Genomic DNA, 13875 nt, shown 5'->3' with positions numbered 1-13875 from the left:
TATAGACGGTGTAAAGTTTTTTTTTTATTTTTATTTTATTTCATTTTTATTTGTTTTTTTATATTTCTATGAATTAACTTTTCTAGCCCTATTTGTTGAAGCCTATGTAGGGCCTGGAACAACACCGGAATACGAGCTTTGCTCACAGGGTCTTCCAGTGTTCCTAATTGTTTATGTTCCTTATAATTTAATAAATAAAGACGTATGTAACGACTATATAAGCATAATATCAAATAGGTACTTATATCCACAGTGGAAATTTAACGCTGGCTAGGTATGACCTACAAATGTAACCTGGAGCCCTGTATCAAGAACAGGGTTCTGTCACGTGCTGTAAACCTATCATAGGGAAGCACAGCTTTATTTGCCTCCCGAGAAAGCTATGCTGCGGATTTCATCGCCTTTAAAATCCGTTGCCCTCGTCGGGGTTCGAACACGCATCCACCTCCTAACACTGTGATGACTAGAGGGAGCATTTGGTGTACGTAAACCTTTGAGTTAGCGGCTACGTGCACTGTATCGTAATGCATTAGGGAGCAAGGAAGGGAGGGGGTGAATGCCATCGTGTCGCTACAACTAGAGTACAGTTCCTGCAGCAAATTATCTTTACTATTCAGTAATTTCACTTTATAATATTAAATAACTTATTGTTTATATTGTACATTTAATTACAACATAGAAAATATAGTAATTTACTTTGTACTACTTTGCTCTTCTTCAGGACTGCATTTGTTACAGTGGACGACAATATACTTCATTAAGTTTTCAGAGGTGAACTTGGTACGATATTCCATGAAGCAGCGTTTATACTGATTGTGAAAGAAACTTCTTTCTACATCACATGATGTGATCGGGGCGAACTTGATATATGCTACATTACTAGTATTTCCATTTGTTTAGTTCCTTGATAGTTTGTTCCAATAGTTTGTTACAATAATCTGTATATTTTGCTAGGACTTTTTCAACCTTTGTTGCACTCTTTCACCAATCCCTCTCGTCAGTGACTGGGCTAGTTTTTCTACTAAGCTAATTGCTTCTTCCATAGGTAAATCGGAAGATTCTAATTGTTTTATAATTTCAGACACACGTTTAAAATTATCACAGATAAACAAAATATTATGTAATTGTGGAGAAATCAACATTTGTACAGTGAGAACTGCGTGGCTCGCATTAGCATCAAATTGATTGATCACAGCGACATAGTCCAACACCTGGTAATACAGGACTGTGGAGGCAAAGGAATTCCAGGCGCCATTTTATGAAATTTCTTTACCCGGGAAGGAGCTTTCAAAAATATTGTTTTAATATTAGAAACATGCCTATCTACATCAGTATAGTTTTTTCTAATTTTTTTCCGCTACGCGATGTAGGCCATGGGCGACACACGTTACATGTATCATTATTGGAAAAGATTCTTGAAGTTTCTTTGCTGCTTTTATCATATAAGCTGCACCATCAGTTACGAAGAGAAGAACATTTTCTGCTTTCATTTCGTCAGACAACAATAATCGCATTGATTTTTCAAACAGAGCTGCATTAGTTACATGATTTAATTTCTCTTGCTCTTCGGATGTCAATAGAAACACTTTACCGACACCTTCTGTTTCAAGTGCCACAACAATAATTAACATTAGCAACGAATCTGTTTGCAATATTTGTCGTTTCGTCTACAGATAGCCTATCTACAATTTTTCATCTTTTAAGGTTTCTCTAATTTCACGTAAGACATCTTCATAACATTTTGCTAAATAACCCATACGCAGAGTAGATTGTCGGGATAGTGTTCTACCTGTATATTTTTGCAAAAATGATCTGACACATGGGTGTTCCAGTTTTTTCAATGGAATATTTGCCCTAACGAACTTGTGGCACAAGTCTTGGTAAAAATCAAATTCCATATTTGAACTCGTGCGAATAGCTTCGACTTTCTTCGAATTCAACAACTTAAGACATTCCTTATGTCTTTTAGAGTTGTGTTTTTGTACATGATGTCTCTTGTTCTCCAGTAGATCGACTTTACATACCATGCATGTAGGCTAAGTTTTTCACCATCCGTGGAAAAGTGCTGAGATCCGAACTCCTCAACAAATCGCTGCAATTGTACATGCACAGGCTTCTTTTCTTTCGGCATATCGTAAACTATGTTGTAATGTAAAGGCAAATAAATGTTTTGCACTTACGGTAAACATAAGTAGGACAAAATATAACTGCGATAGGAAAAAAGTAAATACAGGAAATAGTGTAGAAGGACCAATAAACAAGAATATGAAGAAGACAGGAAATTCAAATACCCCAGGAAATGCACAGGTATTCAAAACTACCTCAGACAGCACGTGTATATTCAGAGAGCTCAGTGCGTACAATGACTGTACCTGGTAGGCAAGACCCCTTCCCCCACCTCGTGACGTAATCAAAGCTCTCGGCATAGTAAACTTGTGTCCCCTGACAACGTACCCCATCTGCTCTCTTTGGTGATGACGTTCCACTGTTACTATCTGCAATAAAAGTAACAATGTCCGCCATATTGTTTATTTTGCACATGTAAGCTGACACAACTGCTGAGGAGTCCGCGTGTATTCTAGAATGCCATGTCGACGCAATTACGCATTTTATCCCTCTTCACTGCATCAGCGTGCGGGATGAGTTGCTCATTTGTCTTGTTTCTGTCCGGGCTGGGGAGTTTCTAGATCCCAGGACGGGAGTCGAATGTGGCAACTTTAATTGAGGCAGATATAGTTTTGTATTCTATTACAAGAGCGTTTCTTATGTATGGGATGTGAAAGGCAATTCTATTTAACATTAATTACAAAGAAGCAATAAGGCCTACACCTTTGAAACTCATTTCTAACCTGAATTACAGTGTATCACCAAAATGTGTTTTTTTTGTCTAAAACTGTACTTTGTACAATTAGTAAACAAGACCAAAAAATCGTAGTGTAGGTACATTCTGATTGGCTGGACTGTGTCCAACACACAACAGCCCTCTGTCTGTGGTGGTTGGAAGCTGAGCTGTGTGTAGGTGAGTGGCGACGCGAGACATGTGCGGTTGGGTCCTGCGTTCGATGCGGTGAGTCACAATTCAAGATTTCTTTCTCTGTAATCATACAAACCAAGTAGTTTGCAAACCCGTGGAGCACGATGTGCTACGACTGAAGTAAGAAACTGATTTAAAGTGAGTCCTGATTTACAACTTACAGATGTAATAAACAAGAGAACGTAGTTCGTATCTGAGCTCAAGTTATGATGTGAATTTCAGCTTTGCTGTCCATGTGCTTTACGTGTTTCAACAGGCTTTAATTTGGATCTGGAATTACATTAACAAACGTTTAGGAACATCGAAAATTAAAGTGCGATATAGCTTGCGGTGTAATTTGATATGAGCTAGATACGCCTGGAATTATAATTTCCGTGTTTAAAAAATAAAGAAATTTAAGTCAAATGGCGTCTGCGAATATAAACTTAACGCATCTTAGCACTACAAGCAATAGACTCTACAACGAACGATCTGTAATAGGCTATGCAGTATATCTACTAAGGGAGTTTACATTACAAACACCAGCTATAGCGGCTGGATGCATCATTCTGCTAACCGTACAATATCTCAGTACTGATTGGATGATCGTTCACTTCTGCTGAGGCATATGGACGTAAGGTCAGCAAATGGCTAGTCATCCTTAACTCTTGCTGAGTTGTCATGAAAAAAAAACATAGAAAAAGACATTTTAGTTGGTTATGTAATGACGCTGTAGCAACTACCTACGATGTTGTTTAGCGAAAATCAATTTGACGAGACGTGGCTCAGGATCTACCACGTGATTATCTGTCATTCGCCTTACAGTTGGGATGAACGTGAAAAACCTAAGATATACAATAATTTCCAAGCATGTTTCTGATAAGATTAATTCAGCTGGTGCCCTTAAGTTAGAACGTTTTATGACAGAGCTTCTTGATTACCAGCAGACCCAATTCCTGTTGCAGGGAGTTGCAGAATGTCAGTTAGTTACGGCAAATACTCTGTTGAACTCACAGCAATTGTCACTGAAAGATCAGCTACCAACCTTCTAGTTTAGGACGGTCTGAACCTTTGGTTATCTGCACCATTGGAATAAATGTGATTGATACAGATATTTCATCATTTTTAGTAGTTTACAATCAATTATCCGATGTAGGCCTAAGTCTTGGTAGTTACACCGGACCTGCTGTTTCACTTCCAGTTGATCCATTATTTACCCCAATTCGTCACAAAGCACGTACTGTCCCCTTTGGACTAAAGGAGAGAGTTCATACGGAGTTAGATCGCCTGCTGAAATTGAAAATAATTGAACCAGTAGGATGTGCTGATGGTCCCCTCCAGTCGTCCGTGTTGAAGCCAAATGCTGGGGTAGATAATGTGGTGATTATAAATAGAATCTTAACAAAGCATCACGACCTCATTTACTACAGAATCCTAATACAAATCATTTGCTATCCACATTAAGTGGGGGTAAATTTTTTTCACGAATTGAATAGCAAATGCATATTTACATTGTCAGTTGATGAAATGTCAGCAAAAACTCAAACTATAAATACTCATCGTGGTGCATTTAAAGTTGATAGGTTAGAATTCGGTGTTTTCACTGCACCTGGGCTATTTCAAGATCTGATACAAAATATTTTACATGGCGTTACTGAATTCTTACCCTTTTTGACGATATTTTTGTCTGTGCTGATTCACCTTTTGAAATGCTAAATAAACTTTAATATCCACACGCTTATGTGAAATGATCTTAACTTACGTGAAGAACAATATCAATTCTTTGTAAAAGAAAAAGTGGCATTTTTAGTATTCAAGATTAGTAAAGAAGGCACTTCTGTGACTGAAGAAAAAGTAGAGTCAGTTAAAAAAGCGCCTACACCTAGAAATGTTACCGAGATTCAAGCTATCTTGGGAATGCTTAATTTCTGTCATCAGTTTGTTTCCAATAAAGCATCTGTTGCTGAACCGCTGCATAGACTCCCAGATAAGGTACTAGATTGATTGATTGATTGATTTATTTATTTATTATTTTGCCAATAATTATAACATAACATATATTATATTAGAAAAAAAGTTAGCTCGCCCCTGAATGATGATATGTTTTATTTAACGACGCTCGCAACTAAAGAGGTTATATCAGCGTCGCCGGATGTGCCGGAATTTTGTCCCGCAGGAGTTCTTTTACATGCCAGCAAATCTACTGACATGAGCCTGTCGCATTTAAGCACACTTAAATGCCTTCGACCTGGCCCGGGATCGAACCCGCAACCTTGGGCATAGAAGGCCAGCGCTGTACCAACTCACCAACCAGGTCGACTCGCCTCTGAAAGAGGAGAACTCGTGCCCAGGGGCGGATTCCTGAATTGAAATTAATAATTATACAATACAATTTGCCTTATGTCTACTATGCAATTATAGTATAGACATTTAAATTTACAATTTTTCAATTTTTTATAAAACCCATAACTTTTTAAATTTAATACTAGAACTATTAGAATTGCCAAGATTAAATATTTAAATATAAATTTGTTATATATTCTTGGGCCTAAATTACTAATTACTATGATTAAATACTGTAACAGTGTTGCATTTTGGTTCAAACAATCTTAAAGAATTCATACCTTTTCTTTCATATCTATGAGAATACAATTCAAAATTATTTCGATTTTTATGTATGAATTTTATTAATACAATATAATAAATTTGTCTTAAGTTAAGTAGCCTACATTAAAGTCTAAAAACAAATTTTGAGATGCAAAATCAATAGGTTTATGAAGACATATTTTAATTATTTTCTTCTGTAATAAATAAAGTGGATTAAAATTGGATTTAAATGAGCTACCCCATCCTATAATTCCATACATAATTACCGATTGAAATAAAGTTAAATGTATGGTGCGTAATAAACTTATTGACAAGTAATTCCTCAATAAAACAAAATAATATATTATTTTACGTAATTTATTACAAAGGTAATTAATATGTTGGTTCCAATTCCTCAATAAGATTGGAAGTGGATATCCATTCATCAAGAAGCTTTTGAAAAAGTTAAAGAATTGTTTTCATCTAAACAAGTCCTTGCTCATTACGATCTTCATAGCCATTTGTTCTAGTTTGCGATGCATCTCCCTGTGGAATTGGTGCAGTTTTGTGACATAAGGAAAAGGATGGCGAGAAACCTACCGCATATTATTCAAGAACATTGACTAGCCAGGAGCGACGCTATGCACGGATCGATCGGGAAGCATTAGCGATCATTGCGGAGGTTAAAAAGTTCCATAATTTTCTTTATGGTCGTCGATTGACTGTAATCAGTGATTATAAACCATTGTTAGGATTATTTGGCCAGACCGTCCAACTCCAACGATAGTATCGCCTGGAATGTTACGCTGGTGTCTCTCATTACATAAGATATGATATCGACTGGAACATCGACCAGGCACTGGGAAGCTGGATTATCAAGATTCTTGCTGAGGCAACACACTGCCACGAATGTCAATGGATCTACACCAGGGGAGCTGCTGATGGGAAGGATCAGATCAAACCAAATGGTTTCCATAATAATAATAATAATAATAATAATAATAATAATAATAATAATAATAATAATAATAATAATAATAATAATAATAATAATGATAATAATAATAATAATAATAATAATGATAATAATAATAATAGTAATAGCAACAGTAATAGTAACAGTAATAGTAATAGTAATAATAATAATAATAATTTATTTATTTATTTTATTTATTTGTTTATTTCGAATTAAAAGTGCAAAACAACAGCACAAAGCCAATTACAGTTTAGCACAAAATAAAAAAACAGAACAAATGATAATGAGAATGAATGACAGAAAATGGCAGTGAGATGAAATCAACATTAATCATTCACCAAATGCAACAAAATAAATGACAATATCTAACAAATAATAAAAGATATTAAATAACAAGTAAGGATATATCATGCATAAGTAAAATCAAATGCGATCTTGCAAATTAGCACTTTTAATACACCTGGCTATTGGAGAAAGGGATTTAAATAATTTAGTGAAGAAAATTCTTTGACCACGAAAACCTTTCACGGGAATTCTAAGGTAGGTGTTATGTATAAAAGAATCACAATGAATGACACAATTAATAGCATTATTAAAGAAAATGTAATCAATATCCTGACGTCTCGAATACAGACTGGTACAGTTAAAATATTTATTAGATAGTTCATAATTTAAAGAAGAGGAGTTATGTACAAATCTGAACACACAAAGAGAAATGAATTTTCTTTGGATATTTTCTAGTTTAGCCGAATCAGTAGAAGTAATAGAATTCCACGCAACAGATGCATATTGTAATTTAGATAATAATAATAATAATAATAATAATAATAATAATAATAATAATAAATAATAAATAATAAATAATAATAATAATAATAATAATAATAATAGTCTAATAATAATTCTGCCGTGAGGCAATCTTTTAACGTTGGAAATTGTGTTTAGTCAAAAATCTTCTCCTGAAATCCTACCTGTAGCTGCAGTCATTTCTAAATGTATGGGAATCTATCTATGAATTAAATTATAAAATATTAATATTAAACGACGGAATGTAGATCAGTTACGAAAACATGTATGAATCATCCGAGAGGGAAGGAGTGTTATATCTGAGTTGTGGTGTGTGGGCTTTGGCCATTGTTGTTGTTGACATCGGATTTCATATCTGCAATAAACATAATTTCCTTGCATTCGTTGTTTGAGTTTTAATCTATTAAATCTAATAGGAGTGAAGGAAAATGCCTTCATAGAAATTAGATTTCGTGCACTAATAAATTACGAAAGACAGAACCTTTATCACACGGTGAGTGGAATGTTGTGCAACCTCTGGACACGATAACAAGCTCTTGACTTGCGGTACCAGTCACGTGATTTATCTCTACTGATATCTGATTAATATTTATTTTAAGATGAAAGTCATTGCGTTATCTTATCGTTACATTGCGACTTTATTCAATAATAATAACAATCCTTTCTCCTATTGGCTGTCTTCAAGCACCACTAGTATTATCTCTTCTTCCTTGCTTGTGTAAGCTGTCTGACAGCTTTATCTGGCTGTTTGTTAACCGGTAGATAAGGCACTATATAACCCCTCAGAAGCAGGGCTGCGTCACTTCTCATTCTCGTTTTCAACCAAGTGGTTTTTGGTTCCAACTTCTTCACTTTTCTCTCCGTGTACAAAGTCTGTGGACGATTGTGTTCGGAATTGACCAGAACCCCGTCACTGTTGGTAGCACCGTTCTTCGTTTCGCTCAGTGTTAACATAACTTCATTTTCAATTCACAAGGTAAGTTCTGACTGCGTAACAGCAGCTTCTTCTTCTTCTTCATCATATAGACTAACAACAGTGTGGAACTGATAAAGAATGGCGGCTGGAATTCCTGCTTCTCCCATTTCTCTTGCTCCGCAAACAGAAGCTCCAAGTCACAAAGCCACTCTCGATCTCTAAGCAGCCCACTTGGGAAGCATAAAATATTTCAGCTCCGAGAATGTACGTATTTTCCTTTTAGTTTCAGTTACCATGGAAACACTGAGCTGTGAACTAAAACTTTTACATATTTTTACATTTATTCCCGCTATTTGAGCAGTTGAAGAATGACGTCACGGAAGGCAGATGCTAAGCGGCTCATTGTATTAGCCATCTGTTGCGTGTTAATAGCCGACCTGCCTCGGAGTCGAACCCGGTGTGCAGAGAAGGAACCCCCTCCAACATTGCCCCCTCCACCACCTCTGTGTACAGGGAAATGTGTCAGAGGCTGGGCTGCTGGAGTTCGATTAAGCCAGCTTATCCATTTCAAGTTTAAGTCTAGCATATTTAGAGTGACGCTTGGCCATAAATATTGAAGAATGTTGGTAGCCAGAAATTTGGCATATTTTGTGTAACTTAACTGTCTGGGACGAATCTATTTCTTTTGTTAAATACTTGTCTCCATGTCATATGAAAGTGAAGCTCATTCGAAAGCTTTTAATAGAAAATTTCGTCACGAAAGCTTTCAGAATCCAGTATCGTCGTGCTGTTTGACTGCCCACTGCACGGCGTTCCTGTGCGTTACGCAGTCACAGAGCATTGCAACAATCATTCTCTCTGGCCGCTCCTTCATTGCTTTCTGCTTATCGTTATATTTGAACACAGACCAGAATGTGGGTCTGCTGCAGCATTTCTGTGGCTGAACCCACCAGAATGAAGAACGATACCAATTCTTCCCTCTTTAGATAATGCCATCACGAAAATCAAGAAATTTGTTACAGGAAAGCTTCAAATAACCACAACAATGCATTCAAACTGCCACAGGTTAACCAAACAGTAAAGCAGGAAAAGTTAATTAGAGGAATTGGATAAAAATACCTTTTCCAAAGCCTCCTTAGTACTGTACCATGCAGTGGCGGCCGAAGGCCATTCTGTCAAGTGGGGCACAACCTTAATGATGAACCCTGAAAATTAAAAACATATAAAACCAATTTATGTGCACTAACCTTTCTAATTTTTGTAGATGAGCTCCATTTTTCGGTTCTTTCTGCGAGCAAAAACCTCTATAACTCTATTGTTGAAGTTCGGAATAGAATGTGCCATCTTCCTCTCAATTGAGAGCACTGCTATGCCCAGAGGAAAGTTAAATGGAATTCTAAGTGTAATTCACAGAAATGCGCTGATTCTCACTCGCTCGTACTCACAGATCACGGAACTGCCTCCTTCTTACTACCGCAGCACTAGACTTGGGGAACTCAGTTGAAAACTGCAGTGTGCACTGAAGGCGGCAAAGCGCCCGCCAAGATTCTCTGTTGTCAGTGACAAAGCTTTTTGAGAACTGCCAACTTCATATAGTGTAATGTAAACTTTCTTTTTTGGATACGATGGAAGCATAAACGTTTACAGGGAGCATTAACAACATAACTGTGACAAATGAATATGTATATATATATATATATATATATATATATATATATACATACATACAGGGACGTCATTTTATTTTTACTTGCATTTTTATTGTACCTGCATTTCAGAATGTACTTCACTCTCACCCCTTCACTAATGTCCTTGCCCCCGTCAGACACACAAACTTACGGCCGCTGTTGCATTCGAAGTCTTCAAGCAGTGAAGTAAACACTGCAGTGTATAGTGTGTTTCAGAAATATGATTGCGTTTTCTATATAAGAAGGAACCTATATTAATAATATCGTACTAAAAAATTATATTCAAGAAACGATAAATTCAATTTCAGAGAATATGCTTCAAAATCTATAAGTTATATACAATTTGAAATGGTAATGGAAATTACGGGAAAACGGCTGAACGGATTTTAATAAATGGCCCTCATTTTGAAGCTTGGAACCCAAAGTTTTTCGGAAAAGTAGTAGTTTTCAGTGAAATGTCAATTTTCCTACATGATTTTCCTATTTTCCAAAATCCATCTGTTGTCAGTTTTGAGAACTAATTTTATCGAATCACGGCCGACTTGATTGAATTTCAGAACAAAACACACACTACAATAAACAATAGGCTATTACACGAAGGCCATGACCTGCAGGATTGCCGACATATTTAGAGCTTAATTCAATTTGTTATTAAAAACTGATTCTGCAGTGTATAATAATTTTCTGAGTACAGCTGTGTATTGGATATTCAAATCTACGAAATTGAGGTGGTTTGATGACATTATTATCATTAGAAATTAAATATTATTATAGTTAATATCATGATGCATCTATTTTTCATTAATTGTACATAATATTGATGCTATATTGATGACATGAAAGTGAAACGTTTTGAGGTTATGTAAGTAAATGTAGAGAATATTTTAATTTAGATCTTCATTTCTATAATTTACTGAGTGACTGCTATATATAACTACAAAACTTAAGATAATAATATTGTTATTAAAAATCAAATATTTTTATACTTATTAACCCAGTCGGGTTGGGTCTTTTTCATATGCTTAATGGCGGTGTAGTGTAGATATTGATGTGTCATTATCTTCAGTATTGGCTCGAGAGAGCGCAAAAAATTACAGTTCCTAAGGAAAATATATAAAAAGGTATTACTTACTGATAAAATAAGAGGCCTAGAAAATGTTGTAGTCTCCACATCATTTCAGCAAGATCTCTTAGTAGGATAAAATGATTTTACGCTCTACATTTCAAGTTCTACATGCAGCAGCTATACGAAAATGCTATTGTTCGAAAGCTTAGCAAACCTGACATTTTTTTAACTTTTGCCTACAATCCACAATGACCTGAAATAGCTACTGCTATCGTCCTGACATTGATACTTGCGTTTTCGCGTTGAAACTCAAAAACTGAAGTTGGATAGGTTCAAGAGAAAGTATTTGGCCTAAAAAAATCCATTCAGAGGGAGTATGTTTCATTATTATGGAAGCAAATAACTATTAAAAAGACAAGTATTCTCCATTGAAAATAAATCTGAAAAATTTTTATTTGAACGTCTAACGAACTTAGTTTGCAGCAGCATTTGCTGCACAAGCCACTAGTGTTTTTAATAATATGCGTACTGAATTGAAGCCTGCATTGTAATGAACGGCAACCATTTTCAGCAACTTGTTTAAAAATTCAGATTAGCTTTTTTTGAATTGAGGTGGCTAGAAGCAAAGGAATGCTAGTGACATTTGTAATAACATGAGTTAAGTGCATCCAGTGTAAGCTATAACGAACTTAGTTTGCAGCAGCATTTGCTGCACAAGCCACTAGTGTTTTTAATAATATGCGTACTGAATTGAAGCCTGCATTGTAATGAACGGCAACCATTTTCAGCAACTTGTTTAAAAATTCAGATTAGCTTTTTTTGAATTGAGGTGGCTAGAAGCAAAGGAATGCTAGTGACATTTGTAATAACATGAGTTAAGTGCATCCAGTGTAAGCTAAAGTATCTAAAATTTTAGTGGCAAACGGATGTTTTAATCGCATCACACATTAAAATTTAAATAAAACATTTCACCGATTTTACGAAAGCTTAAATATTTAAACCCCATTTTCTCAAAAATAACTTAAGGGAACTTACAGCCCTTTACTTATGACCCCCTCAATTTAAATGCACTCTCTATATTGTATGATAACATCAATAATTAATATGCTAAGTAAAGGAGACATTACATAACGAACATAGCCGCCTGAAAAGTTGAGTTTAAAAAAAAAAAATGTTACTACTCTACTGTATTTTGATAAATTCCGTAAAAGTGATGGTCAAACTGAAAATCGTAATATCGTATTTCCCTACAACATAAATGGATACACTACTTTTCTCTCCTCCTATACCTAGTAAAATGATTTGTTTACATATTGCACTAGTAACATCAAACTCCTGTAATGGAAGGGGGCAACAGTGTTTCCGAGTATAGCCAGGTTAATGTTAAAAATGTTGGTAAAAATAAAGTGATGTCCCTGTATATGTATATATACGTATATATATGTATATATATGTATATATATGTATATATATATATATATATATATATACATACACATACACACGTGATTTATGCAATGAGTCGAGCTTCTAAATTAGTAAACGTACATTTAACGTTTTTCATGTCAAGTTTAGTTGTAAAATGTCGTCTGCTATACAGCAAGTGTCAACACCCCTAAAAATGGCACGCAGCTAATTGGACTGTTCCTAAGCTGAAGAGGCTTGGTGGGCACGGCAAATACAGTGCCCAAAGCACACGGTCTGAGGCAAAGAGCTCCGCCTTCCTACAACTCTCACCCCCATCCCTTCCTCGTCCATCGCTGGGCACGAGAAGAGAGAGCCCATTTTATTACCTGTTCAGAAAACTTGGGTTTCATAGACTACTACACATTCTGAAAACATAAGTAGCAATGAAAATGTGAAACTCTTTAAGTTATTATTTCATAATTCAATTAAATTGTATTATAATATAGTCATAATACGATAATAAAAATCACTGGGAGGGCACGTGCCCATGTGCCCCTTAATAAAAGCCGCCCCTGGTACCATGTTACAAAATATCTGTAGATGCAGTGACTAACGTTTGTGTCATTATGACAGTTATCTTTAAGTAACTTGCAAACGATTAGAGATATCTCAAAACAGATTGCAGCATTGATTTTTCCAGAAAATTGTCACATCATTTTGAGCACCTACATGACCCCTTTTCCATTTAAAATTTCAAAGTTGCATCCAAAATGGCGGCTTTTGAGATAGCTGAAGGCTAGAATTGAATGTGTCACTGGTAAAGCATTTGGTCTTAAAAATACTGGTAACACCAATAGTAATCGAAAATCAATCATATGGAAGATATTTATATGGTTCCCGACTTTTGATTCACGCTGTATAGTGATAAGCACGTGCTTTAAGTTTGCAGACACAAATAGGTCAATTTCAACATAAATTCGTTTCATACTTATGCCTATTTGCACTGGTGATATTCGGCCGGTTCGCACCGGGAAGGACGAACTGATTGTTAAATTATTTCTAGGTAATATTTGCAATTACCATGGACATATACCGTATATGTTTAACATAGGTACACGTGAGGGAACTGGTTGTTAAACATTTTGCATAGGCTATCACCACTGCCTATCTATATATTGTAATGCAGTGTTTTAGCCCCCCCCCCTTATTATAATTACCAATATAGGCTAATATGCGAGAGGTCAAGGACGAATTACTAGGAAAGTAGTCATTTTTCGAATTGTTGTATCCTGGACCTCTCAAATGTTACATTTGTAAGAAATAGGAGGAGGAAAGCTAGAACAGTGCATTAGAATATATAAAGGTAAGTGTTGTAGGTACTATTTTCATCTTGAAAGTATTTGTGGCTGGAAACTA

The 13875-nt window shown here is 35.7% G+C and overlaps 1 protein-coding gene across 2 annotated transcripts in view; it reads left to right on the top strand.

The window, feature by feature from the left end:
• The window catches only part of LOC138713056 (CARD- and ANK-domain containing inflammasome adapter protein-like), a 77081-nt gene that overhangs the window by 45567 nt on the left and 17639 nt on the right, over positions 1 to 13875 (top strand). Inside the window, exon 1 of one of the 2 annotated variants that reach the window (XM_069844784.1) lies at positions 8177 to 8358. The exons of the other annotated variant lie outside the window; for it this stretch is intronic. The gene's annotated coding sequence lies outside the window, so the exon portion shown is untranslated. Of the gene's footprint in view, positions 1 to 8176; positions 8359 to 13875 lie in introns of those variants that run through there. 2 annotated transcript variants of the gene reach the window in all.

Source organism: Periplaneta americana, chromosome 2 (assembly GCF_040183065.1).
Source record: "Periplaneta americana isolate PAMFEO1 chromosome 2, P.americana_PAMFEO1_priV1, whole genome shotgun sequence".
In the NCBI taxonomy this organism is placed as follows: Eukaryota; Metazoa; Arthropoda; class Insecta; order Blattodea; family Blattidae; genus Periplaneta; species Periplaneta americana.
The sequence above is the reverse complement of the archived record's forward strand: the minus strand, read 5'-3'. Positions and strand labels throughout refer to the sequence as shown.